Genomic DNA, 26,212 nt, shown 5'->3' with positions numbered 1-26,212 from the left:
TCCTTTTCCACTTGTAATTATGGATGTTTACTCTTTTTTACTTCACTTTCTCTTTCACTATCTATCTATCTATTTCCTACAACCTTCTTTTCTTCTTATCTTACTTATTAATCCCTCTCCCGTTTCTTCCTCCTTTCCGTCTTTTCCTCTGCATCTCTCTGTCCTTTCTCTCTTTTCCTCTTCCTCTTCCCCATCCTTCCACCTCTTTCTCCTCCCTTGCTTCTCTTCTTTCCTCTGATCTCCTCCCCTTCTCTCCCTTAATTCACTCTCACTCTCACGTCTATTTTTCCCTCTCCTTCCCTTCACTCCATTTCCTTCGCTTCATATTTCCAGGAGTTTTCTTTACCTTTCCTCTCTTTGGAACCGAGAGCTCATGGATGTAAGGAAGAAGATGGAGGAGAAAGAGGAGGATGAAGAGGAGGAGGAGGAGGAGGAGGAGGAGGAGGAGGAGGAGGAGGAGGAGGAGAGCTAGAATGGTTATATGAGAGAGACGCTGTAATAATAATAATAATAATAATAATAATAATAATAATAATAATAATAATAATAATAATAATAATAATAATAATAATAATAATAATAATAATAACTAGACTCAAAGAAGAAGAAGAAGAAGAAAAAGAAGAAGAAGAATGATAATAATAATAATAATAATAATAATAATAATAATAATAATAATAATAATAATAATAATAATAATAATAATAATAATAATAATAATAATAATAATAATAATAACTAGACGCATAGCACTCGGGGAGTGCACACCTCCGCCAAAGATCGTCCTGAAAATTGGTCTGGGCATCAACTGTGATCCTTTGCATCACATGGAAGCATTTGTCTCGAAATTTGATGAAACTCTATTTTTTTGGAAAACTTGACCTTGGGCGAACTTTTCGAGGTCAAGGTCAAAGGTCAAGGTCAAGGCCATGCAAGGTGCGTCTTTCCATGAGCTAAAATATGAACCAAGTCAGAAGTCTCTACGATGAAGAGAACCGAAGTTATGACCAATCTGACGTTTTGTGCGACCTTGACCTTGACCTTGACCTTTGACCTTTGACTTAAAAAAATTAATGGGTTCTATTCTGGATGGACACGAAGCTTCCCTGAAAAATTGGTTGAGATATCCGCAAAATTGTGCTCAGGAGACTTAACGAACGAACAAACATATAAACAAATAAATAAATAAATAAACATACTGGCCAGACCGAAAATATAACCTCCTAACTTACTTGGCGGTGGTAATAATAATAATAATAATAATAATAATAATAATAATAATAATAATAATAATAATAATAATAATAATAATAATAATAATAGAATGAAAATAAGAAAATACGATCATGAGGAGGAGGATGAGCAGGAGGAGGAGGAGTAGTGGAGGAGGAGGAGAAGGAGGAGGAGGAGGAGGAGGAAGAAGAAGAAGAGGAGGTGGAAAAAGAAGAAAAAGAAGAAGACGATTTCATAAACCTTTCCATTCACTCGTTTTAAGGTTTCCAGATACACACACACACACACACACACACACACACACACACACACACACACACACACACACACACACACACACAGAGGGGTGGAGGGGGAGGGGCGGGGGTGACAGATGTGTAGCATGTCTCCGTGGTCATAACCATTTGTCTTGCTGTGAAGGGCTGTTAATTACCCCCATCACCCCCATCACAGACCGTCATCCCCTCCCCCTCCCCCCTCCTCCCCCTCCCACCTCCTCCCCCTGCCCCCTCCTCCCCTGCAGCCACCCACGCCTGCCCCCATTCCGGCACCTTGTACACCTTCGCGCGCCTCACCTGCGACCCAATTAGAGAGTCACGTCGACAGTACCATCATCATCATCATCACCACCATCATCACCATCATCACCAACATCATCATCATCATCATCATCACCATCATCACCATCACCATCATCACCACCATCATCATCATCATCTTCATCTCCATCATCATCATCACCATCATCACCACCATCATCATCACCATCATCACCACCATCATCATCATCATCACCATCATCACCATCATCATCATCATCATCACCATCATCACCATCATCACCACCATCATCATCATCATCATCATCATCATCTCCATCATCATCATCATCATCATCATCATCATCATCATCATCATCATCATCATCACCACCATCATCATCACCATCATCACCATCATCACCACCATCATCATCATCATCACCATCATCATCATCATCACCATCATCTCCATCATCATCATCATCATCATCTCCATCATCATCATCATCATCATCATCTCCATCATCAACATCATCTCCATCATCAACATCATCATCATCATCATCTCCATCATCATCATCATCATCATCTCCATCATCAACATCATCATCATCTCCATCATCATCATCATCATCATCACCATCATCACCATCATCACCACCATCATCATCATCATCATCATCATCACCATCATCACCATCATCACCACCATCATCATCATCATCATCATCATCATCATCATCATCATCATCATCATCATCATCTCCATCATCAACATCATCATCATCATCTCCATCATCATCATCATCATCATCATCATCATCATCTCCATCATCATCATCATCATCATCTCCATCATCATCATCATCATCATCTCCATCATCAACATCATCATCATCATCTCCATCATCATCATCATCATCATCTCCATCATCATCATCATCACCGCCGTCACTGTCACACCCGAATTAGCAGACACACTAACGCCCACGCTCCATCGCCCTCGTTATCGCAATCCATCATCTTTATTGGCATTATCTTCGTGGAAATTGTAATAAATCCTCTCCGCTACTATTATCATCATTATTTTCATTACCATCAGCATCCTCATAATTACCTCCAGCATCAACTGCATCAAAGAAATTTCCAACCACCAGTACCATCATCATCATCATCATCATCATCATCATCATCACCGTAACTGCCATCAGAACTAAAACAACAACAACATCAACAGCATCATCATCATCAACAGTAGCATAATTTCCATCATTACCATCATTACCATCATCATCATCATCATCATCATTATCATCATCACCGTAACTGCCCTCAGAACTAAAACAACAACATCAACAGCATCATCATCATCAACAGTAGCATAATTTCCATCATTACCATCATTACCATCATCATCATCATCATCATCATCATCACCATAACTGCCATCAGAACTAAAACAACAACAACAACATCAACAGCATCATCATCATCAACAGTAGCATAATTCCCATCATTACCATCATCATCATCATCATCATCATCATCATCATCATCACCGTAACTGCCATCAGAACTAAAACAACAACAACAACATCATCATCATCATCAAGAGTAGCATAATTTCCATCATTACCATCATCATCATCATCATCATCATCATCATCATCATCATCATCACCGTAACTGCCATCAGAACTAAAACAACAACAACAACATCATCATCATCATCAAGAGTAGCATAATTTCCATCATTACCATCATTACCATCATCATCATCATCATCATCATCATCATCATCATCACCATAACTGCCATCAGAACTAAAACAACAACAACAACATCATCATCATCATCAAGAGTAGCATAATTTCCATCATTACCATCATTACCATCATCATCATCATCATCATCATCATCATCATCACCGTAACTGCCATCAGAACTAAAACAACAACAACATCAACAGCATCATCATCATCAACAGTAGCATAATTTCCATCATTACCATCATCATCATCATCATCATCATCATCATCATCATCATCACCGTAACTGCCATCAGAACTAAAACAACAACAACATCAACAGCATCATCACCATCAACAGTAGCATAATTTCCATCATTACCATTATCATCATCATCATCATCATTATCATCATCACCGTAACTGCCATCAGAACTAAAACAACAACAACAACAACATCATCATCATCATCATCAAGAGTAGCATAATTTCCATCATTACCATCATCATCATCATCATCATCATCATCATCATCACCGCCATCAGAACTAAAACAACAACAACATCAACAGCATCATCATCATCAAGAGTAGCATAATTTCCATCATTACCATCATCATCATCATCATCATCAAGAGTAGCATAATTTCCATCATTACCATCATTACCATCATCATCATCATCATCATCATCATCATCATCATCACCGTAACTGCCATCAGAACTAAAACAACAACAACAACATCAACAGCATCATCATCATCAACAGTAGTATAATTCCCATCATTACCATCATCACCATCATCATCATCATCATCATCATCATCACCACCGTAACTGCCATCAGAACTAAAACAACAACATCAACAGCATCATCATCATCAACAGTAGCATAATTTCCATCATTACCATCATTACCATCATCATCATCATCATCATCATCACCGTAACTGCCATCAGAACTAAAACAACAACAACATCAACATCATCATCATCATCAACAGTAGCATAATTTCCATCATTACCATCATCATCATCATCATCATCATCATCATCATCATCATTATCATCGGGAGCATCACCATGGCCAAGGACGCATCAAGGTGAACAGTCGTCAAGCTAAAAGTCAAAACGTGGAGCCTCACCTCATCTCTTGGACACACACACACACACACACACACAAACACACACACACACACACACACACACACACACACACACACACACACACACACACACACACACACACACACACACTTCCAAACACCGACCGATAGGCAAACAGACAGGCTGACAGATATAACGACCAGCAGACATCATGAGCAACAACAGCAGCAGGAGGAGCAACAGCAGCAGCCTCAGCAGTGTTCCGGGGTGGCGGGTACTGTTCGTTCTTCTTTAAACCACCCACACCCTGCAGGCTCCTTCCCCTGCCCTCCCCTGCCCCCCGCGAGCCGCCCCACACCCGCCGGCACCTCCCCCCGCCCTTCCCCTCCACCTAGCAACCATCGCTCACCTAGCTACCTGTCAGCCTCCACCTACACTCCACCGTCCTTGCGCTCATCGCCTCACCCACGAATAAGTAATGAATGTGGCATGTGGGGGCGTGCGAGCGGGGCGGGGCGCGGCGTGTCAGCGTGACCGAGGGGGACACTGCAGAGGCGTGACGCGCGTGTGTCGTCATCGCTGGCGTCATGGCACGCCACCTGGGGGCCGCGCACGCTTCCTGTAGGACCCAGGTGCCTCCGGAAGCGACTGAGGAAGTGGCAGGGGAGGAGGGCGAGGAGGCGGAGGATGGCCGGGGATGCTGTGTTGAGGGATGGGCGGCTCTCGTGCTACACAGGTGATACTCGTCCGACGCTCTGTTATTGAGCAGCGGCGCGGTGACGGGGGTGGGGGGGCGGGGGTAGTGAGGGGCAGAGGTGGTGGTTCTGCTTTAAGATAGCTACAACCTGCGCCCCGCCCCGATCTGTCCCACCCCGCCTCCCCCATCGCCCCTACCGACGCGCGCCTTCCCCCGACCCCAACCCTTCCACATGCAGCCACCCCCGCCGCCTGCCTTGTCGATTCCACCCCCACCACCCACGCAGCCTCAGCCTTCACCACCACCTTGCCGACGCCATTGCCACCTCCTCCCTCACCTTGCTTGCCTCGCCCTCACCCACGAGCCGTCTCAGTCTTAGATGTCCTTCTGCCTCTTTCAGACTCGTCCTCGTCCTTTCCCGGCCATCCTCACCATCTTTTCCAGCCTCCCTCCAGCACCATCTCGAGATTATTTCATTGGTGCTTCGAAACGCTATACTTGCACTCTTCCATCTCGTTTCCCAGACCCAACTTAGTCTCATCGTCTGTTCCCACTCAGTCCCCCTCTCAGACCACTCTCAGACCCCTCTCAGACCCCTCTCGATCTCCTTGCAGTCCCGCCCATACAAGCACTTTTCTATCTCTTTCCCCAGCCCCAACTTAGCCCCATCGTCTGTCCCCTTTCAACCCCCCTCGCAGCCTCCTCTCAGCCCCTTCTCAACTCCTTCTCAGGCCCCTCTCAGACCCTCCCAGCCCCCCTCCTCCTCCTCCTTGCAGCTCCTCCCATATATCCGTCAGTCAGGAAGTGAATCTCGCTCTGACATGTATTGATTAGCCAGGAGAGAGAGAGAGAGAGAGAGAGAGAGAGAGAGAGAGAGAGAGAGAGAGAGAGAGAGAGAGAGAGAGAGAGAGAGAGAGAGAGAGAGAGAGAGAGAGAGAGAGAGAGAGAGAGAGAGAGAGAGAGAGTAAAACATTCTCTTCCACCCCCGCGTCGTGTCCTCCAAAAGTAACATCAATTTACCTCCTCCTCCTCCTCCTCCTCCAAGGCTTTCCCTCCTGACCTGTCTACTTTCCTCAAGGTCAGACCCCCTCACGAATGCCAAGGACGCTCCCCCGACGAATAGGCGCACACCTTTAAGTTTTCGTGGGTTGCCGCCTGCTTGTGCGTGGCGGTGGCGGCGGCGTGCGAGGCTAGGTCAGGGTAGATCAAAGGTAGGTCAGGATAGTTCATGGTAGGTCATACATAGGTCAAGGGTCAAAAGACGTGGGTAGAGGGAGAAAGAAGTGGGAGGAAGGAGAATAGAGAGAGGGAGAGAGGGAGGAGGAGGAGGAGGAAAGAATGAATGGTGGTGGCGCAAGAGGCTAGGTCGGGATAGGTCAAAGGTAGGTCAGAGTAGGTCAGACTAGTTCAGGGTAGGTGAGGATAGGTCAAATTAGGTCAGGCTAGGTCAGGGTGGGTCAGTGTAGGTCAGGATAGACCAGGGTAGGTCAAGGTAGGTTAGGATAGGTCAGGATAGGTCAGTGTTGGTCAGAGGTAGGTCAAAAGTAGGTCAGTAGGTCAAAGGTAGTTCAGGGTAAGTCAGGGTAGGTTAGAAGTAGGTCAAAGGTAGGTCAAAGTAGCCTAAGCTAGGTCAAAGTAGATCAGGGTAGGTCAGGCTAGGTCAGGGTAGGTCAGGATAGGTCAGGCTAGGTCAGGGTAGGTCAGATTAGGTCAAGAGAGAGAGAGAGAGAGAGAGAGAGAGAGAGAGAGAGAGAGAGAGAGAGAGAGAGAGAGAGAGAGAGAGAGAGAGAGAGAGAGAGAAGGTAGATCAAAGGTCTAAGGGCGTGGGGAAGAGAGAAAAATAAGTGGGAGGAAGAAAAATAGAGAGAGGGAGGGAAAGGGAGAGGAAAGAATGAATGGAGGAGCACATGGGAGAAAAGTATTGTCTGCAGAGAGAGAGAGAGAGAGAGAGAGAGAGAGAGAGAGAGAGAGAGAGAGAGAGAGAGAGAGAGAGAGAGAGAGAGAGAGAGAGATAGAGAGAGAGAGAGAGAGAGAGAGAGAGAGAAGGCGGGGAAGAAAGAACGGAATTGAATGAAGGGAGGAAGAAAGAGAGAGAGAGAGAGAGAGAGAGAGAGAGAGAGAGAGAGAGAGAGAGAGAGAGAGAGAGAGAGAGAGAGAGAGAGAGAGAGAGAGAGAGAGAGAGAGAGAGAGAGAGAGAGAGAGAGAGAGAGAGAGAGAGAGAGAGAGAGAGATTAAAGAGGATGGGAGGGAAGGGAAGGAAAGAACGGACGGAGGAAGGGAAGTGAGGGGACGTGAAATAACTAAAATAAATAAATAATAATAAAGTTTCTTTTAATCTGAATTGTTTGCTCTCAGTTATGTTGTTTGTTTGTTGTTGTTTATGTTTTCGTGTGTTGTTTGTTCTCCTTGAAGGCTTATTATCCGCCCTTTTGTCTGTCTCTCTGTTTGTCTGTCTGTCTGTCTGTCTGTGTGTCTGTTTGTCTGTCTGTTTGTTTGTCTGTTTGTCTGTCTGTCTGTCTGTTTGTCTGTCTGTTTGGTTGTCTGTCTGTCTGTCTGTCTGTCTGTCTGTCTGTCTGTCTGTCTGTCTGTCTGTCTGTCTGTCTGTCTGTCTGTATGTCTGTCTGTCTGTCTGTCTGTCTGTCTGTCTGTCTGTCTGTCTGTCTGTGTCGCTTTCTAACAAACATACGTACATATACACACAAACAGACAGACAGACAGACAAACATACATACATACATACAGACAGACACACACACACACACACACACACACACACACACACACACACACACACACACACACACACACAGCAACGTTAGTCTATCTCTGGCACACTATTTCTGGTTATGTTTTGACGTGAAGTATTTGTCATTTAAACTGAAACATACTCATTTTATTTTTTATTTTTACTTTTTTACTTTTTTTTTTTTCTTCGTATCACAAAGTCTACATCTCTTTTGCGGCGTTTCTTTTTATCTCCCGCATCATCTTGGTCCGCCGGTCTATAATACGCTTTGCTTTTATCCATGTCAGTCTGTCTGTTTGTCTGTGTGTGGTTTATCTCTGCCACCCCCGCCTCGATATATATATTTCTCTCTCTCTCTCTCTCTCTCTCTCTCTCTCTCTCTCTCTCTCTCTCTCTCTCTCTCTCATATTTTTGGGGTCTTTTTCCACCCTGTTCTTTGCTTTACTCTCTTTTTCTTTCTTTCTTCCTTTCTTTCTTCCTTTCTTTATTTCTTTATTTCTTCTCTTCTCTTATCATTGTACTATTTTATTCCTTTTCCTTTCATTCATAGGTTGTCATCACGAGAAAGCAAAAAAAGAAGACGAACACGAAGAAGGGAACACGAGGGAAGAAAAAGAAAGACGAAGAAAAGAAGAAAGTGACGAAGAAAGAACGAAGAAAAATGGTAATGATGATGAAAACTAACAAACAGAATAAACATGAAAAGTACACAGAAGATGAAGAAGAAGAATTAAAACTAGACAAAGAACAAGACGTCAGAAAACTGGGAATAAGAGGAAGGAAGGGAGGAATTAAAAGGATGAAGAAGAGGAGGAGGAGGAAGAAGAAGAGGAGGAGGAGGAAGATTAGCAAGGTAAGTGTGTGTGGGTGGGTAGCCGTGACAAAGGAGAGACAGATATAGAGAGAAAAGGGAGAGGAGGAAAAGAAGGAGGAGGAGAAGGGGAAAATCGAGGACCTGGCTTCTTCCTTTGACCTTTTCCTGCTCCTTTGCCTTTCGTCCTGCAAGAAAGGGAAGGAAAAGTTCAAGGAAATGTTTAAGGGAAGTTCAAGTAGATTATTTTTTGTGTCCGTGAGTTGGTGATGCTTCTTCGTGCCCTGGTGATTCTGACATGGTGGCGATAGGTAGGAAGGGAGGGACAGGAGGAAGAGAAGCTGGTGGAGAAGGAGGTGGTGGTGAAGGAGGAAGATAAGTGATGAAGAACAATAACAATAACACGAAAAAAGAACAAGAACAAGAACACGAAGAACAAGAAGAACATGAAGAAATAGACAAACAAGAAAAGGAAATAAAAGGAACAGAAACAAAGAGGAAAAAGAAAATAAGAATGAAGAAGGAAGAAAAAATAAGAGGAACAAGAACAAGAGGGACAAGAAGAGCAAAGAGGAAAAAGAAAATCAGAAAGAAGGAGGAAGAGAAAAAATACACATAAAACCCATAATAAAAAATAATTATAAGAAGAAGAAATAAAATAAAGAAATAAAAAATGCAGAAAGAATAAAAACCGAAAATAAAAAACAAAAATAACAAAGACATGCGCAACGGCGATGAAAACAACAACAACAACAACAACAACAACAACAACAACAAGAAAAGAGTGATTAGAGGGAGAAGGAACAAAGGAACAACACAAAGAAAAACGTAGAAAAGAACAAGAGGAAGAGAAGGAAAATGAGGACAAATGCAGCGAAGAGGAAAAGTAAAACAAAAGAAAAAAGTAGAAGAATGATGAGGAGCAGGAGGAGGAGGAGGAGGAGGAAGAGGAAGAAGAAGAGGAGGAGGAGGAGGAGGAGGAGGAGGAGGAGGAGGAAGAAGAGGAGGAGGAGGAGCATTTACACAGGTGACCTCTTCCTGGAACCCATTGAGGCAGGTGAGAAATAAGCTCCAAGTGGCCAAAGTTACCTGGAAACCCTCCCCCTCCTCCGCCTCCCCTCCTCCGCCTCCTCCTCCTCTCCTCCTCCTCCTCCTCCTCCTCCAATTTGCCCCTCCTCCTTCCCCCCTCTCCTCCTCCTCTTCCTTCCTCTCTTTCTCCAATTGGCCTCCCTTCCTCTGCTTCCTCCTCTTCCTTTCCCTCCCTCTCCCCATTGCTCATCATATTTCTCTTCCTCCTACACCTCCGCCTCCTTCTGCTCCTTTGGTTCCTTCCCCTCCTTCTCCACTTTGTCCCTCCTCCTCCTCCTCCTCCTTCATGAATGCGAACAGAAACACGCTCGGTAGACGGACTACTGCAATTCCAAACGACAAGAACAAGAGTCATATCACTGCCCTATACACAAATACACGTAGCCTAATGCCCAAAAGGGACGAACTCGCTGCGTATGTTGCCGCAGAAAAACCGGACGTCGTGGCGATTACTGAGACCTGGGCAAACTCCACGCATCTAGTATCTGACCTGTCACTCCCGGGATACGAAAGCTTTCTGAAAAACCGAACGCATAAAAAGGGGGGAGGCGTAATTTGTAACGTTAAAAGCACGCTATCTGCTATAAAAATAGAGAAACAAGACGCAGAGAAATACGATTCTGTGTACGTAGAAATAACAACACATGATAACAAGAAACTAATACTTGCTGCTGTTTACAGACCTCCAAAACTACAGGCAACCGACGACACTGCCCTATACAATGAGATTCACTCTCTAATACAGGGCAAAAATGCAATAATAATCAGTGACTTTAACTGTGCCAACGTTGACTGGGGTTTGCTGACTGGAGACCAAGAGGGTAGCAGACTCATAGAAATGGTGGAGGATTCATTCCCCACTGAAGTTATAACTCAGCCAACGAGAGAAAACAACATCCTGGACCATGTATTAGTGAGCGACCCTGACCTCATTCGTGATTGTAAGGCAGGCGAAAAATTAACTGGTTGCGATCACTATATAATTCGCTTTAACGTCAGTGTTCAACACAAACTCATCGAACACCCAACATTGATACCCAATTACCGAAAGGCTAACTTTAACCTAGCCCGCGAACTGCTATACCCCCTCCTAGGTGGGGCCATATCAACAGCAACCTTAACGTCATTATAATCGTAGACACGTGGAACGTCTTCAGGGACAAACTCCTGGAGGTAGAAAGGACGACAGTTGCTATGAAATCCAGGCGAGTACATGGTGCCGTGGACCCACCGTGGATGACCAGAGAGATCAAAAGGGCAATAAGCACAAAAAAGAGGAATAGTAATCTGATGAGAGGAAATGATACGGCCGAAGCCAGTGTACAGTAACAAAATGGCTTCAGAGCTTGTCGAACCCTCATTCGGACTAGTAAACGCAACCACGAAAAACAAATAGCGCGCGCGCGAAGTCAAGACCAATCCAAAAAAGGTTTTCACGTAGTACATCTGAACAAAAGAGAAAGTTAAAACCAACATTGGCCCATTGACGGTCGAGACCGGATCATTAACCAAGGGCAGCACACACATGATCAGAATCCTGAACAGTAGTTTTACGTCTGTATTTACGATCGAAGACAAAGAAACTACTCGAAGGCCCCGTTCCTCCGAGGGGGATCATGCAGAGCAGAGCACTGTAAAAGAGCATATAACATAACCAACACTATGCTCGGGTTTATATAAAAAAAACTTCGAATATAAGACGCCGGAAGTAGTGTTATCCTTATATAACTCAATGGTAAGACCTCGCCTCGAGTATGCGGTACAGTTCTGGTCCCCTAATTACAGAAAAGACACTGAATTATTACAAAGGATTCAGCGACGCGCTACGAAGATGACTCCACCCTTGAGAGCCCTGCCGTATGAAGAACGACTCAGGCGACTCAATCACTTCACGCTGCAAAAAAGAGACGACTACGGGAGGATATGATTTAGGTCTTCAAGTGCCTAAAGAACTTCAGTAACGTCGGCCACTCCAAGCTCTTGGAGCTCCAGTCCTGAACTAGAAACAACGGACTGCCCATTCAAGCGAAGCGATGCAACACAGACACTGGTAGGAGTTTCTTCTCTAACCGAGTCATATGTCATTGGAACGACTTCCCTGCTGAAGTAGTAAGAAACCATCAACTCCTTCAAAAATCGCATCGACCGTCATTTCGCGACAGCAGGAGTAAACTTATAGGCACCGAAATGCTTGAACTGCTCTGCAGGCACCAAGTGACTGTCAGGCAGATCACGGCTCTACAGCAGGCAACCTCATAATGAGCCAATAGGCTTTCTGGTGCCTGTCATTCCATGCTTCCATGTTTCCTCCACCTCCTCCTCCTCCTCCTCCTCCTCCTCTTCCTCCTCCTCCTCCTCCTGCTCGCCTCTCCTCTCCTCTCCTCTCCTCTCCTCTCCTCTCCTTTCCTTTCCTCCTCCTCTTCCTCTTCGTCCTTCTTTCTTGCACCTCTCCCCAAGTTTTCCCTGCCTTACCCCACATTCTCCCCCACCCCCCAACACGAGCTTTTCCAATTTGTTAACCAAAGTTTAGAGGCAAAACGTATGGGTGGTGGTGGTACTTTTGTTGTTGTTGTTGTTGTTGTTGTTCTTGGTGGTGGTGGTGGTGGTGGTAGTGTTTTTTGTGTTGATAATGCTGAACTACTAGCTATGTGTGTGTGTGTGTGTGTGTGTGTGTGTGTGTGTGTGTGTGTGTGTGTGTGTGTTCAGCTGAATGCTAATGGACTGTGAAGAGATTTTTCCGTGATCTGGTTAAAATGTAAAGAGATTCTGTATATCATTATTATTATTATTATTATTATTGTTATTATTAATAATATTATTATCATCACTACTACTACAATACAAACAAAAATATACCTTCACCCATGTTTATTTTCCCGACACATTATCATGGAGGGCTCCATAAATTGGAGGTCATTAGCCCCAGCTCTGTTCGCTAATGACTGTGGCATCCAACCATCTCACTAATACTACTTAGCACTAAATCTATACATAACACTTTATCCTCTCCTACTACTACTCCTTCACTACTCATGTCGCTCCCGACCCACCCTAATGTTGTTGGTGATAACGAGTGTTGTCAGATGCTAATAGGTTCCCGGATAGAGAAACTCAATACAAAACATACACAGCTCATTACGACAAGGACAACACATAGAATAGGTGTTTGTTTGTGTATGCGTTTGTATGAATGTTGTTTGTGTAGGTTAACATTTAAGTGTTGGTGTATGTGTATAACAATGTGTAACGGTGGACAACAAAAGGACATAGACGGACAGTCAAAGGTGAACGAGTACAAGAAAAGTTAAACAATGAAGACGCGATACAAGACAACGGAATACAGTAGCAAAATACATAGTTTGTGCTGCCGCATTCGTTTTCATGATGTCACTGAGGGGAAGAAGCACGAAGTTTTAAGCGGTCACTGCTACAATGTCACTCTCCACCACTGTGGCCACATAGTCCATATTGGAAATGTTGGTGGCTTTTGGACCAGAGTGTCTGGTGCTCCTGAGACATAGGATGGCCGACCTGAGCAGGGAGGACGAGAGCCGACACCCCATCCAGGCTACAACGTGGCTCCTTGGCTGATGCTTCTTTTCTGAGATCAATTCCGCGTAGAAGCATCGGGCCCTGGGACCCAGCCCGCCGGATGTGGTGAAGACGAAGGGAGTGAAGCTGCCCTGATCCACATGCTGGATTCTCTCACCGTATGCCCTTGTCTTCTCCTGCTCGTTCCTTTGGTGGGCGGCTTCCAGGGGCAGCTCACGGTGACAGGCAGCCATCGGGTCGAATATGCGGATGTCCATGAACGCCCGCTGTCCGCGCACCCAGAATCCGCGGGCACTACTACTACTACTAATAATAATCCAACTACTATACCACTACTATCATCATTATTACTATTATTTATACTTCACCATTGCTATTGTTATTTCACGGTGGTTTTGCGTATCAGCGTTGAGGGTCAGGGAGGACAGACGGGAAGGTCAGGGTGTGGCGCATTAGGACAGGAGGAAAAAGAAAGAGAAGGGAGAGGGAAAAGGAGACAGAGGAGAGAAGTGGGAAGTGGATAAAAGAGGAGGGGAAGAAGAGAGGAGGCAGAGGAAAGAAGAGGACAGTGTGTGGCGCATCAGGGCAAGGGGAAGGAAGAGGAGAGAGGAAGTGGATGAGAGAGGAGGTGGAGGAAAGAGGAGGTGCAGGAAAGAGAATGGAAAGAGGAGGGGGAGGAAAAAGAAGATGGAGGAAAAAGGGGGTGGAGGAAAAAAAGAAGAGGAGTAAAGAGGAAGAGTAACTACAAAATCAGCACAGCTCTCTACTACTTATATTTTCCTTTGTTTCATTATCTTATTTTCTTACCCTTCCTCCTATCCCCATGTTAACCTACCTCCTCCTCCTCTCCTTCCTCCTCTACCTCCTCCTTAACCTTCACACCTTTAAACTGTAGAGCCTCTCCAAGAAACCTTCAATATTTAGAGAGGAGGAAGAAGAGGAGGAGAAGGAAGAAGAGAGCATGAAAGAGCAGCGGTTGGATAAGAGTGCTGAGGAGTCTGAACAACCAAAGGAAGAGAGAGAGACCCGTCCTTGAAACAATATATATACTACTTAGAGAGAGAGAGAGAGAGAGAGAGAGAGAGAGAGAGAGAGAGAGAGAGAATGGTGGTTTCAAAAGCTTCGAAAGAGAGAGGGAGAGAGAGAGAAAGAGGGAAAGAGAGCGAAGGTTACCGGCAGTGCATGGTGGGAAAAGAGAGAGAGAGAGAGAGAGAGAGAGAGAGAGAGATGGGGGGAAAGAGGGGGGCGGGGGATGCGAGGTGGGTCGGGAGAGATCGGATCAATGTTTCATTCACAAAATCTTCGCTGCTCGTGAATGGCTGCTGCTTTCTCTCTCTCTCTCATTCATCCTTTCTCTCCCTGACCCCCTCTCTTCCATTCACTTCCTTTCCCAAATTCATTCATTCATTCTCTCTCTCTCTCTCTCTCTCTCTCTCTCTCTCTCTCTCTCTCTCTCTCTCTCTCTCTCTCTCTCTCTCTCTCTCTCTCTCTCTCATTCATCCCTTTCTCTCCCCTCTCCTCACCCTCCTCGCTGATCCATTCATTTCCTTTACCCAACCCATTCTCTCTCTCTCTCTCTCTCTCTCTCCTCCTTCCCCTCCCTCTCCCCCTCCCCCAACCCCCGTCGAACACCCCAGCCAATGGTCACCAGAAGGGGACAGTCGCCAGAGTCCGCCTGAGCCAACAGCGGCGGCCCATAAGGATGTATTATGCTCCCTAACCTCCTTTGGCGCAAGTTTATGTGTGTGTTGTGTTGGCGTGGGCGGGGGAGCCACGAGGGAGCCATTAGCCGGCCTGGGAGTTTATATGTCCATTGTAGTTGGAGTGAGCGCCTCTTGCGGCTCTCCTCCTTGACCACGCCTCGGGAAATGGTGTTGGGAGTGGGTGATGTCACGGCAGATGGAGCGTTTGTTGTCTGCTGCATCGCCCGGCAGAAACGAATGGATAAATAAATAGCGGAGTGTCCAAATCACCCGTCTATACTTTTTTTACGTTAATGGAAACAGTTACATGACAAAACAAACTGGGTCGGTATTCTCAAAGGCTCGCATTACAAGACATTTCGCCGCCCAAGAACACATATTTGACAAGGCTTTCGTAGGAGTTGTGGGCATTTCCAGGGGGAGTTTTGTGACCCTGGTGGTAGTTTGACCCTTCTTCTGTACCGTGAGCCTAAAGAAACACATATTTGACAAGGCTTTCGTAGGAGTTGTGGGCATTTCCAGGGGGAGTTTTGTGACCCTGGTGGTAGTTTGACCCTTCTTCTGTACCGTGAGCCTAAAGAAACACATATTAGACAAGGCTTTCGTAGGAGTTGTGGGCATTTCCAGGGGTAGTTTTGTGACCCTGGTGGTAGTGTGAGTCTTCTTCTGTACCGTGAACCTGAAGAAACACTCATTGGAACCCGACTGACCCCCTCATTGACCTTTAGAAATGGCTGATGTGAGAAGCGAGTGTCTTATAATACCAACCGACTCTTCCGCCTCACTCAACTATTTCCAGAGGTCAGAAAGGAGATCAATTGGGTTTTCAAGAGTGCCTTTTCACAATCATAGCATAGTAGGGCTTTTCTTATTAGCGGGCTTTTTTATTAGCGGGTTTTTTTATTAGCGGGCTTTTTTTATTAGCTGGCTTTTTTATTAGCGGGCTTTTTTATTAGCGAGCTTTTTTTATTAGCGAGCTTTTTTATTAACGAGCTTTTTTATTAGCGGGCTTTTTTATTAGCGGGCTTTTTTTATTAGCGAGCTTTTTTATGAGCGGGCTTTTATTTTATTAGCGGGCCTTTTTATTAGCGGACTTTTTTTATTAGCGGGCTTTTTTTATTAATGTTTCCTTTTTTGTGTGCCCCTGAGCTGTCTCCCTCTGTTGTAGAAAATAAAAATAAAAATAAAAAACACCACCACCAGGGTCATTGTACTACTGGAAATGCCCAAAACTCCTATGAAAATCCTCGGCGCATATGACCCAGCAGTTGTGGCTCCAAGATGATCACCCAAAGAATCACCCACGAAAAGCCTGAAAAGGTTTGAGCACATGGCCCCAGAAGAGTAAAAGTCCGCCAATCGCTGCTCCAGTAAAAGGGTAAGGAATGAGAGGCCAGTCTTAGATCAACCTCCCATGTTACAACGAGGATTAATGTTACTTGTTTTACCGATCAGTGTTGAGAAAATGAAACGGGTATTATGTGTTCCTTATCTCCCTTCAAGAATAGGGACGTGTTACCGTTTCATTTTTGCAATGACGCTGAATCGCATAACAGAGACGAGAACTGATATTACGAAACTTGAAAGCAATCAGCGGAGAATTAGGAGACTCGTCACTTCCTGGGCCAACAAATACTATGGAGGGAGGATGAACGATGCAAAGCTGAATGATTAAAAAAATGCACAAAGAAGAGAGGAGGTGAAGAAAAGAGAAGGGGAAGGAAAGAGAAGGGGAAGGAAAGAGAAGAGAGAGGAAAGAGGAGGTGAAGAGAAGGGGAAGGAAAGAGAAGGGGAAGGAAAGAAAAGGGAGAGGAAAGAGGAGGTGGAGGAAACAAGAGATGGCGTAGAAAGGAGGTAGAGGAAAGAGGAAGGGAAAGAAAGAGGAGGTAGAGGAAAGAGGAAGGGAAAGAAAGGGGAGGTAGAGGAAAGAGGAAGGGAAAGAAAGAGGAATTGCAGGAAAGAGAAGAAGGAGAAAAGAATAGGGGAGGAAAAAGGAGGTGGAGGAAAGAGGAAGGGAAAGAAAGAGGAGGTACAGGAAAGAGAAGAAGGAGAGAAGAGTAGGGGAGGAAAAAGGAGGTGGAGGAAAGAGGAAGGGAGAGAAAGAGAAGAAGGAGAAAAGAGTAGGGAGAGGAAAAAGGAGGTGGAGGAAAGAAGAGGTGGAGAGAAAAAAAAAAAAGGTTAACGTGCAAGAATTATGAATATGTGGAATCATTTAACTATTTCCACTTTTACTCCACGCGCGAGAAGCAGAAGCGTTAACACCCACATCCCATACTGATGATAGTTATTACCGAGTATTTATTATTGACGTCCTTGGGGTACTAAAGAGCATCTGTTGGAGTCGTGCCGAACTACATCAGTCTGCGGTAAGGAGAGCAACGCGTCAACCCGTCCGCTCGATGTCGCTGCTTCCGCCCGGCTCACAGCATCCATGGTGTTCTGCTCCTCCCTCACCAGGCCGGGCGACACACTGACAACCGGGGTCCGAAAACTAGTGTGTGGCCCCTGTGGTATTATAGTTTATCTCTCTCTCTCTCTCTCTCTCTCTCTCTCTCTCTCTCTCTCTCTCTCTCTCCCCTCTCCTCACCCCTCCTCGCTGATCCATTCATTTCCTTTACCCAACCCATTCTCTCTCTCTCTCTCTCTCTCTCTCTCTCTCTCTCTCTCTCTCTCTCTCTCTCTCTCTCTCTCTCTCTCTCTCTCTCTCTCTCTCTCTCTCGTACAGAAAACAACTAGGATTTTAAGGCAGACCATAGAAGTTCTAACATTTTCCAGTTGGTAGCCTATATGCACGACCTATTCTGTAATATAACCCGCATCATCCTGGACGCTTTGTTGTGTCTTCTGCCTTTATCGGTTTTGTGATGGTAAGGACGACCTGTATTCTCTTCAGGTACGACTCTGCATAATTTGATTGGTGTGATGATTTCAAGGCTGTTGCAGGAGTTTTTATAATAGCCTTTCCTATAAATAAATAAATAAAAAATGGTACTGGTCAAGAGTGTGTTCGGGGGCCCTTCAATTTATAAGACAAACACGCAGAGGTCAGTCGCACGGAATTATGACTTTCAAGCGAGAAGGTTCATGTGGACACTATTCTTCAAGGGGCCTGGCACGGGAACGGGCAAAGGGGCCCCAGCCATGTCCCACAGAGCAGCAGTCTTTCAAGCAAACGGAGGCCGATATTCTCAAACATTTCAGCGACCGGCACATACAGTTGGCAAGCCTTTCATAAGTTTTGGGCGTTTCTGTGAGTAGTTTTGGGCATTTCTGTGAGTAGTTTTGGGCATTTCTGTGAGTAGTTTTGGGCATTTCTGTGAGTAGTTCTGGGCATTTCTGTGAGTAGTTTTGGGCATTTTTGTGAGTAGTTTTGGGCATTTCTTTGAGTAGTTTTGGGCATTTCTGTGAATAGTTTTGTGCATTTCTGTGAGTAGTTTTGTGCATCTCTGTGAGTAGTTTTGGGCATTTCTGTGAGTGGTTTTGGGCATTTCTGTGAGTAGTTTTGGGCATTTCTGTGAGTAGTTTTGTGCATTTCTGTGAGTAGTTTTGGGCATTTCTGTGAGTAGTTTTGGGCATTTCTGTGAGTAGTTTTGGGCATTTCTGTGAGTAGTTTTGGGCATTTCTGTGAGTAGTTTTGGGCATTTCTGTGAGTAGTTTTGGGCATTTCTGTGAGTAGTTTTGTGCATTTCTGTGAGTAGTTTTGTGCATTTCTGTGAGTAGTTTTGGGCATTTCTGTGAGTAGTTTTGGGCATTTCTGTGAGTAGGTTTGGGCATTTCTGTGAGTAGTTTTGTGCATTTCTGTGAGTAGTTTTGGGCATTTTTGTGAGTAGTTTTGGGCATTTCTGTGAGTAGTTTTGGGCATTTCTGTGAGTAGTTTTGGGCATTTCTGTGAGTAGTTTTGGGCATTTGTGTGAGTAGTTTTATAACACTCATGGTAGTTCGACTATTTCTGTATTCCGATCTGGGTCTCTCCGCTTTAAAGAAACTCGGAAAAGTCCTTCACGCCTCTTGAACCCCCGAAACCAATCCTTCATGCCTTAAATTAACGTCACATGCAGTTACCTGACGCGTCGCCTTATATAGTAAAGTTAGGTCCATATATTCGTAAACATTTCGGTGCTTACACACCAACATATGAGGGTGTGTTAGTATTTCCACGGGTAGTTTTATGAGTCTAATGAAACTTTGATAAGGCTTCTGGACCATGAACGTGGAAAACACAACAGAATCCGACTAATCATTTTCATTTTCTATGGCCTTGTTAGATATTTGTTGTGAGAGCCCTGAGCGTTTCAAAGCACGGGCCTGAAGTTGATTATTTATCCCCTAGACGCGGTTTTGCATTTGGACGATCACTAATCATCACGGCCTTTCTTCCTTGTGTCCTTGTTGAGCCGTGTCCACCCTCCAGTGTGTGTGTGTGTGTGTGTGTGTGTGTGTTTACATACATACACAACGATTGCCGGTATTGATAGTCAGCCTTCTTTTTTTCTTGTTGTTGTTGTTGCTTTTGTTTTTGTTCTTCTTCCACGAGCTGCTATTTTCTCAAACGAGTTAAAAAGTTCATGTTTCTGGCAAAGCTTCGGTCAACTTTTAATTCAATTCGAGTTTGTTTCGGAGCAGCTCGAGTCACTCCCTCGCCCAAGTACAGGACACCCTCCTTCCCTCACAGCCCAAGACCACGTGGACAGCACCTTCTGTGGACTTCCTGCAACAAAAGTTCTCCAGCAGTGAATCATCGGGGTTGCATCCGGTGTATCTCCTGCCTGCTTACATCCCGAGCAGAGGCGTCGTGAAGCGTCGGTGCGGGCAGCCGGGAAGCGTTGAACGGTGTGTCGGACATAACAAGTGAGTATTAAGTGTGTCCAAGGGGTGTCTTGTGGGGTACCTTGGACTCGTTGGGTGAGGCGGCTGGCGGAAAACAGTGGCTGATATCGAACAGTTTGAGAACAAGGATGGGCAGTTGTAGTCAACACTCGTTGACATTGATGAGTGGCCAGCACGGATGCTGCATTTTTCCTTCAAAAACTGTAAATGTACACAAACTTTGTTATGTATATCTTGGTGCCTTCTTCGGCTGGGAATTGATTGAAAACTATTAATTGCAGGCATACTGGAGGGGGGCGAATTGGAAGGCCCTCCGGCCACACCACGCAAGGCCACTTCACCACCAGTCACAGTGACCCGTGGGTGCTCACGGACCGGACCCAGGCTGCTCCCGGCGAGGCCAACACCTAAAAGGAGAGGCAACGCAAGGGCACGGGACGAAGGTAAGGGGAAGAGGTGACATTAGACTTTGTTTGCCTGTTCGTACGCACCACTCCGATTAGTATTCACAGCGGAACACGTGAGAACACCTGAAAACTGAAGGTAAAGGAGAACAAGCAGCCGGTAATGGACTCCTTGGCCAGTCCTAGGTCTTGTCAATGTACTTTTTTGTGTGTTTAGAGCGATTTTTATAGTCCTCGTGGCAATTTCTATTTTTTACGTGAAAGGGCTCTTGGAAAATAATTGGCGCATTTTTTCTTAATTGTCATTATTAATATGCATGGAAACCACCTCAATTCGACTACGTAACAGGAAGTCCACTCGTTCACGGCACCCACGAAATTGATTGAACTTTGTTATAGAGATTAGAAAAAATTGAAGTGTGATAATCAAATATTGCACCTCTGTTACAGCCTCCAGACTAGATTCTTCCATTCCTGATATGAGCACAAATTGGCGAACATACTCTACACACTTTATATTTTTCCTGCTGACGAGTGATTGGTAGGTTAGACTGGCGAACGACATGATGTGGAGTTTGTACTGTGTGTGTGTGTGTGTGAGAGAGAGAGAGAGAGAGAGAGAGAGAGAGAGAGAGAGAGAGAGAGAGAGAGAGAGAGAGAGAGAGAGAGAGAGAGAGAGATTTTTTTTACATAGATTTAGATAGAAAATCAGACCATACAGATCCCATGGTTCAGACTAGGTGATCTGTCCTTAAACCTAAGTGATTCTACATTAATCAAATGGCTTCAAAACTTTGCATTTCTACTCTAGGTAATATTAAGTTGAAGGAAGTGACGGTCGAGCTTGTATTTAAAGGAGTCAGTCGTGTTACACTGGACCACTGACGGTGGGAGCTTATTCCATTGTCGCACTACAACGTTGGTGAAGAAAAATTTGGTGTAGTCTGAATTTACTTGTCTACATTTAAGTTTTGTGCCATTATTCCTCGTTCACAAAGTGTTATCGATCATAAACAGTTTTGATTTGTTCACATTCAAAAAGCCATTAAGTATCTTAAAACATTCGATCAGTTTTCCTCGGAGGCGACGTTTCTCAAAAGAACATGTTAAGGGTTGAGAGTCTCTCGTCGTAGGGTTTGTTGCGCAAAGAAGGGATCATTTTTGATGCCCGATGTTGAACACCTTCTAATTTAGCAATGTCCTTTGCATGGTGGGGAGACCAAAACTGTACTGCATATTCCAAGTGGGGTCTGACTAAACTATTGTGTGTGTGTGTGTTACCTCATCGATTTCCATTTTTATTTTTCAGCAAACTCATTATCATTGTTAGCTACCATTTATTATTTTTTTTTTACTTGACGCTTTTCTTCGTTTTATTTTTTGGCTGCAGAGGGGGAGGGGGGGGGGAACCATTATAATCCAAATTCTTCCTATTACTCTGTCCTACCTCCCTCCTCCCTCCCTCCCTCCCTGCCCCCGTCCTTCCATTCCAGCTCAAGGTCGGACCGGAACTAAGGACTACACAATGAAAAAAAATTGTGGCAGGAAAACGTGTAGGTAGAACTGACCATGACTAATGACGGACTAGATAAGAAAACAAATAAATAAGATGAACAAATAAGATAAACAAATAAACAAATAAAAGATATAGAGATAGAACTTATTTTTATTTATGCGGATTTTTTATTTATTTATCTACTTTTGCCCTTGAGCTGCTTCCTTAACTGCAAAAAGAAAAAAAAAGATGGATAGATAAACATAATGATAGATAGCCATGCAGATAAATAGATAGAGTCAGACAAATACATGTTCGATCGTTAGATGATTTGATAGTTAGTTAAAAGGTAGTCCAATAGTACCCTTGTATAGTACCCTTAGTTAGATAGGTAGTTTAATAGTTAGACAGTTTGAATTAGTTAGTTCGTTAATTTTACTGTATTCTGTATTTGTTTATTTATTTATTTGGATTATTTTTTTGTTTTTGTTTTATTTTATTTTGGTGTTTTTCTTTTTCTTTTTGTTTCTTTTTCCTTTTCTTTTCTTTATCTTTTTCTTTGTTTTCTTGCTGTTGTTTTTCTTTTTTGATGTTCTTTTATTTCATATCATCCTCTTGTTGATGTTCATTGGTCTGGGTGAGCCGCTTTCCTCCCAGAAGAGACCCACCCATAATTTTGGTGATGTTAGTTAGGGGCCGAAAGGTGGATGATGTTTCTTATATTTTTCTTCTCGATGTGTTTTTCTTCTTGTTTTTCTTTTCAATGTTTTTTTCTGTTCTTTTTCTTCTTATTTATTTTCTTTGTGTTTTTAATGTTCTTTTATTTCATATCATCCTCTTGTTGATGTTCTTCGTTGGTCTGGGTGAGCCGCTATCCTCCCAGAAGAGACCCACCCATAATTTTGGTGATGTTAGTTTGGGGCCGAATGGTGGATGATGTTTCTTTGTATGTTACTTTTCTTGATGTTGTTCTGTTATTGCTGTTACTTTTCTTTTGCGATGTTTTTTTGCTCTTTTTTCCCCTATTTTTTGGTGTTCTTTTCTATATCATCCCTCTTTGATGTTCGTTGGTCTGGATGAGCCTCTTTCTCCCCAGAAGAGACCCACCCATAATTTTGGTGATGTTAGTTTGGGGCCGAATGGTGGATGATGTTTCTTTGTATGTTACTTTTCTTGACGTTGTTCTGTTATTGTTGTTACTTTTCTTTTGCGATATTTTTTTCTCTTTTTCCCATTTTTTTGGTGTTCCTTTCTATATCATCCCTTTTTGATGTTCTTTGGTCTGGATGAGCCTCTTTCTCCCCAGAAAAGACTCATCCATAATTTTGGAGATGTTAGGGCCTGAAGGTGGATGATCTGTGTTTTTTATTTTATTTTCTTGATGTTCTGTTACTATATTTTCCTTTTTCTGGTGTTCCTTTTTATTTTCCTTTTCTTTGGTGTTCCCATCACGTGGATTGTCTACGACATCTAACGAGCACCACCTGCCCGGGTTTATTGTTCGGAGTTTGCTCTCCTAGGCAGATTGCCTACCACGGCTGACGAGCTCCACCTGCCCGGGTTTATTGTTCGGAGTTTGCTCTCCTAGGCAGACTGCCTACCACGGCTGACGAGCTCCACCTGCCCGGGTTTATTGTTCGAGTTTGCTCTCCAGGCAGACTGCCTACCACGGCTGACGAGCTCCACCTGCCCGGGTTTATTGTTCGGAGTTTGCTCTCCTAGGCAGACTGCCTACCACGGCTGACGAGCTCCACCTGCCCGGGTTTATTGTTCGGAGTTTGCTCTCCTAGGCAGACTGCCTACCACGGCTGACGAGCTCCACCTGCCCGGGTTTATCGTTCGGAGTTTGCTCTCCTAGGCAGATTGCCTACCACGGCTGACGAGCTCCACCTGCCCGGGTTTATTGTTCGGAGTTTGCTCTCCTAGGCAGACTGCCTACCACGGCTGACGAGCTCCACCTGCCCGGGTTTATTGTTCGGAGTTTGCTCTCCTAGGCAGATTGCCTACCACGGCTGACGAGCTCCACCTGCCCGGGTTTATTGTTCGGAGTTTGCTCTCCTAGGCAGACTGCCTACCACGGCTGACGAGCTCCACCTGCCCGGGTTTATTGTTCGGAGTTTGCTCTCCTAGGCAGATTGCCTACCACGGCTGACGAGCTCCACCTGCCCGGGTTTATTGTTCGGAGTTTGCTCTCCTAGGCAGATTGCCTACCACGGCTGACGAGCTCCACCTGCCCGGGTTTATCGTTCGGAGTTTGCTCTCCTAGGTGAACTGCTCACGCTAACGACCTCCACCTGCCCGGTTTTGTAATCGGAGTTTGCTCTCCTAGATGAACTGCTTTCGCTAACGACCTCCACCTGCCCGGGTTTATTGTTCGGAGTTTGCTCTCCTAGGTGAATTGCCTACCACGGCTAACGAACCTCACCTGCCCGGGTTTATTGTTCGGAGTTTGCTCTCCTAGGTGAATTGCCTACCACGGCTAACGAGCCCCACCTGCCCGGCGTTGTAGCCGAAAGACCTCCGGCACCTCCGTCGGGGTCCCGATGGACGCCGAGGCGCCCTGCCGGGAGCCCTCCAGTCCTGCCATGCTCGCCTGGGAGACCTTGGGCTCGCTGGCGCTCCACCGCCCCGCCGATTCGAATAGGGCGGATGCAAGAACTCGCTTTTTAAAACTACCAGACTGGATTATAAAATTAATCATAAATGCCGTAAAGGCGCCGGTCACCGCGTTTATCGGTTCTTGGATGAAGGACCGATGGGCCTCGGGGACGCGCACAAGCATCATAAGGAATCCTCGCCGCGGCTTCCGGCGCAGCATCCTTTTCCCTTTTCTTTCTTACTTCCAATTTTTCTTTTTAACTATATTTTCTTTCTCTGATTGACTGATTGATTGATTTTACATAGTAAGAATTGGTTCACCTATTACCGTCTTTGAGGTACATAGCATTCACACACCTGCTGAGGGAGAACACCAGTGAGCGTGTTGACTCACGAGGACGGCCCACTAAAGTTTCCTAACATTTGTATTGGGCTGCCACTTCTCTTTAGTCGTCTGTTCCTCTATTTTTCTCTTCTTTATTTCATTCTATTTCTCCCTTTCTTTCATCCTTGCTCTCTATACATATATTTCTTTCAAACTTCTTCATCAGCCCCTTTTCCTTTCCATTCTCCCTCCCCTTCATCTCCCTCCATCCCTTTCATCCCCCTCGCCTCCCGCCCTTTGCTCTTTTTCTGTTATCATCACGACAGCTGTTTAATTTCTCTGCGGGGACTTTTTTTTATGTTCGTGGATGTGACATGCTTCCCGGGGCGTCCATGTTGTTGCACAGCACCCTAGAATATTCTTGGCAAAGTGCTTCAAATTTTTAAAGCTTTTTGCATCACGCCAGTACCTCAGTGGATTGACATCAAAAGGCAAAACCCCTTCTTCTAGGTACGTTTCAAGTTCTGCCTTCACCACTGTAGTGTCATTTGTTGATGCACTTGCCATCATTTGCCCAGCTGGAGGCATGTAGGCAAAAAGACGAGGTCGTGTTGCACTCATGCCAGCCGAAAAGACGAAAGGCTCACTCTCATGAAATGTTTTCTTCTTCAATGTCGACTGAGTTGACTCTGAAATAATTAGGTCCACAATCTTGGAAACCTTTTCTTTTTGCATTTTCTTACATGGCATCCATGCCAGCTTAAACTTGGGGCCCAGGACAGCTGCGGCAATGACATCAGTCCTCCCAAGAAATGGATGCAACCTCTTTGATAGGTGACTGTAGTGCATTTGCCAAGTTAAAGCAGTAGATCGGTTTACTGTCTCTCTCGTCGTCTTCACTCACATCTCATCCCCTACGCCTCCCATTTCCGTGACGTCACACATTTTTGCGGCCGGATCCTTCTTCCGGGCCACCCATCCCTCAGCAACTTCCTAAATCCTCTCCTACTCCTCCTCCATGTGACCTGAGGTTAATTTCCTCCTTACTCCCCACCCTTAATTTTTTTCCTCCTTCGCCTTCAACCTTAATGTTCTCCTTACTCCGCTTTCCCCGTGATCTGACGTTAATCCTTTCCTCCTTCGCCTTCAACCTTCATCTGTTTCATCCTCCGCCTTAACGCGGCTTAACATTCTTTTTCTATTTCCTTAACAGTATTTATCCTCCTCAAATGGTTTTGACTCAAAATATAAATACAAATACAAAATACTTTTTTTTTCTGGGTGCCAAAATACAAAAACAAAATACTTTTTTTTTCTGGGTGCCAAAATACAAAT

General features: G+C 44.8%; 2 long non-coding RNA genes across 4 annotated transcripts in view; one reads left to right on the top strand and one right to left on the bottom strand.

Moving 5' to 3' along the window:
* The window catches only part of LOC126986869 (uncharacterized), a 40,063-nt gene that overhangs the window by 5,158 nt on the left and 8,693 nt on the right, over positions 1 to 26,212 (top strand). For all 3 annotated transcript variants that reach the window (XR_007740005.1, XR_007740004.1, XR_007740003.1), the window contains exons 2-3: positions 19,901 to 20,076; positions 20,337 to 20,498. This is a non-coding gene — a long non-coding RNA (uncharacterized LOC126986869). The remainder of the gene's footprint in view (positions 1 to 19,900; positions 20,077 to 20,336; positions 20,499 to 26,212) is intronic.
* On the bottom strand, positions 22,409 to 24,419 carry LOC126986868 (uncharacterized). Its single transcript, XR_007740002.1, has 3 exons — positions 23,845 to 24,419; positions 23,641 to 23,776; positions 22,409 to 23,438 (listed from the first exon to the last, which is right to left on the bottom strand). It is a non-coding gene; the product is annotated as an uncharacterized LOC126986868 (long non-coding RNA).

The sequence above is a fragment of the Eriocheir sinensis genome, chromosome 63 (genome assembly GCF_024679095.1).
Source record: "Eriocheir sinensis breed Jianghai 21 chromosome 63, ASM2467909v1, whole genome shotgun sequence".
NCBI classification, from domain to species: domain Eukaryota; kingdom Metazoa; phylum Arthropoda; class Malacostraca; order Decapoda; family Varunidae; genus Eriocheir; species Eriocheir sinensis.
This window is presented reverse-complemented; position numbering and strand designations above follow the sequence as displayed.